This window comes from Cryptomeria japonica, chromosome 7, assembly GCF_030272615.1.
Source record: "Cryptomeria japonica chromosome 7, Sugi_1.0, whole genome shotgun sequence".
Lineage (NCBI taxonomy): Eukaryota > Viridiplantae > Streptophyta > Pinopsida > Cupressales > Cupressaceae > Cryptomeria > Cryptomeria japonica.
The window spans coordinates 841,818,524-841,822,076 of NC_081411.1; positions in this window are offsets into that span (position 1 = coordinate 841,818,524).

The following is a 3,553-nucleotide window of genomic DNA, read 5'->3' on the forward strand; positions in this document are numbered from 1 at the left end:
ATACCAATGGGTATAAGATGAGACTGAGGAGATTTTGAAAAAGTTTTTAGGACTTATTCCTGAAGAAGAGGAACTAGAGAGATTAAAGGGAGAGGATATCCCTGACAATGTGAATATAGATGAAATCATATCGGATGAGATTGTTTTTGCTGACACAATAGTTGATACACACACTGAGCAAGAAACAATCATTATTCCTGATGATGAGATAGTATTATCGGAAGTGAATCTAACTGGTACAGTTAAAGAAGATGCAAAGAAGGTATAACAACAAAATAAAGAAATGACTGAGCAACTAGTGAATATGCAAACAAAATATGTACATCCCACTGAGCAATCGAACAAGACAGAAGTACAAGAGCCACTGGTAGTTACACAAACAAAATATGTGCAAACTACTAGACAGCCAGTGAAGGACAAGGAGAAGGAAGAGGATAAAGTTGAAGAGAAAGCAGAGGAGCATGCGAAGGATGCAAAGAAATAGAAGCAGGAAGAAAAACATAAGGAAGAGCAAGAATAGAAAGTGACATCACGGTCACTTACATCAAAGAAGATAATTGATGAATATGAAGAAGATGACACTGTGAGCATTCAAGGACTAATTAACATGGACATTTTCAGTCCTACTAACCTAATGGAGACTGCATCTGCCATGCAATCTAAGTCACAAAATAAGATTATGAAGGCTCAGAGAAAAGAAGCACAAACTATTCAAAGTGCAATACATATACTTTCCAATATATTACTGGAGACTAATATTGATAGTCTTCCTGCACCTATTGACAGGCTGGAACATTTGGTTACATCAGCAAGGGAGTAGATGAAGAGCCTAGAAGAAGTTGCAATCGAGCTGAATGTTGAGAAGGAATATGAGAAGAGAAGGGTCGCAATTTTGATCAAGGAAATTGATAGAGACAGGGTAGGTCTTAGTGATAATATGGAACAAATAAAAGATGTACTAAAGACCAGAGGTAAAATACTATCAACAATTTGTAATTTTTCATTATTTCTTGATGATATAGAGAAGAAGATCAAGGCAGAACAACATGCAATAAAGGTTATGAGTGAAACATCTGATCCTCTAAATGATTCAACTACAATTTTTGGTCATTCTAATGTAAGTGTACAGCATAAGTTGAATTCATATGAGGCATAAAAGGTTAAGAGGACTACAAATCTATAGGAGTTACAAATACATATAGTTCCCAAGTTGCAAATTTTGTAGAGAGGCTACAAGGAAACAAAGGCAATCTTGCTAACACCAGAGATGAGCACTCTAGATGCCATGGAGGAACTTTCATACCAAATCTGGACACACATTGAGATCACATCCACTCTTTTGACAACATGGGATAATGACTTGTAGGATTTGAAGATTAATTTTGATAACATTTTTTCAAAAATGTAATATGTAACCTGTTGACTCTTATACACTTTGCATCGGTAATACAAATTTTGGTCAATTGTATTCATTTTGTTTCACATGTATTTTCTTACCTTTATCATTGTTGTCAAAGAGGGAGTAGTATTGGTCAGTTAAAATTTTGCAATTTATAAGGGGGAGTTTTGAGTTTTGAGTCATGAGTCATAATTTTTGTAATGTGACACTTAGTTGACAAATTTTTTTCCCAAGTGTTGCCATCAGTGCCAAAGGGGGAGATTGTTGTCTTGATGATGATGATTTTGTTGTAATAGGTTGATTGATGACTTGTACTATGTTGTCATTGATGGAAACAATGTTTTGTTAGTCATCTAAGTCATTTAGTCCAACTAGTAAAGCCTAACCAGTAGATGAAGCAGTTAAATAGTGAACCGGTAAACAACGATAGAGCTATGTTCAAGCGACCAGTACAGAATATTGGTGAAGAGTTAAGTATTGCAGTTTGGAATAAATGTTATTGACATTGGTAGGAGTCTATGGCTTGAACCGCATTAGCAGATTCAATGTTTGGAGTGAGTTATGATGTTCTAAGTAGTCAGTCTTGAAGAATAGTTAACCGGTAGAGCAAGAGTTACCTAGATCGATACACTGGTAGACTTAACATTTTATTTTTGTGTTAATTTGTCTGTGGCCGGCATGAGGAAATCATAATGTGCAAGATTGACTAGATACATTGAACCTAGGAAATTGTTCCAAGAGTTTTTAGCCGAGTTAGCAGAGTTGTTTATAAAAAGGAGTATATTGTGTGATGATGCATCAGACATGAGATCTATAGTGCGAATTTGATTGTGCGATGAAAGGTGAAGCTATGTATTGATGTTTAGTTGGTGTTGAAAGAAGATATGAAGTGGATCTAATCATGCACATATGTGTTAACAACAGATCAGTCACTTATTGTTCCCTAACAGTTGCAGCAAGATAAAATCCTCTAACAAGGTCACTCCTAACAGGGTGCAGTAGGATCCTCACAGGTCCAAAGGTTTAAATCTCTTAATAGGGTCACACATTAACTTGTGTTTTTTAATCCCATAGCTAGATAGATCTTAACATGCCTCATTGTAATATATTTTAATAGGGCTAAGACACTCTTAATTGGGTGTGCTCCTAATAGAGCAGTTGTAAGACCTTAACCAGACAGATCCCTATTCTGCGGATAGTTATCATCTTGTGGGTACTAATTCCCACCGTGGTTTTTCCTGTTTGGGTTTCCACATGAAAAAAATTATGTTATGAGTTACATTCTTTATTGGGTCTTAGCTTATTTGGTTATTTTCCTTACATGCTTGTTAAGTTTCAAATTCATAAAAGTGGTGATCAGATTTGTGTTGTTGTTTTTGCTTGCACTGATTCACCCCCCCTCTCAATGCCTTGTAAGTCTATCAAATACCAGTGTAATAAATATTTCAAGAAATCTAGTACAAAATTCTAGAACAAAGCATATATCTATTTGATACCATTTCTTGAGGGAAAAAATGTTGGACAATGAAGTCAAACTTGAGTATGTACCTACAAAGGAGAAGATTGCATATATTTTTACTAAGTCATTGTGAAAGGATACTTTTGAGTATATTCAGTAGAAGCTAGGGATATTACCCCTTTTCAGACTGAAATAATGTGCACTTTGAAGTGCATTGGTCCAGTGATAAGACTGCATATTTTTATCTGGACTCATGCTTGTGTGCTTCCTCTTAGTGGGAGCAAGAGTGAGTTTCATAGGGCAGTTTTTGTTCACCTTTGTCATTGTTGTCAAAGGGGGGGAGAGAGTATGATTATATATTGTTATTTTTGGTGGTGGATGTTGCCATCACTAACAAAGGGAGAGATTGTTATCATTACACTATATTTTGTCCTTGGTGTCAAATCTTGTAGTCTGGATTAGGTCTGTGAAGCAGTCATTAGTGAGGAGGGACCCCATGGAGATCAATCCAGACCGGTCAACAAGAGTAAAACAAATAGAAACATGCAGACATAATGGAGGCAATGCAAAACTGATATTTTTATTGCATCAAAATTGATTACATCCAATCGGTAACAATTGGGTTACAACATACCGGCACACATGCCTGGTAGAATAGGTCACAATCGGGACCTTGAATCGAAAGATCTATCTTC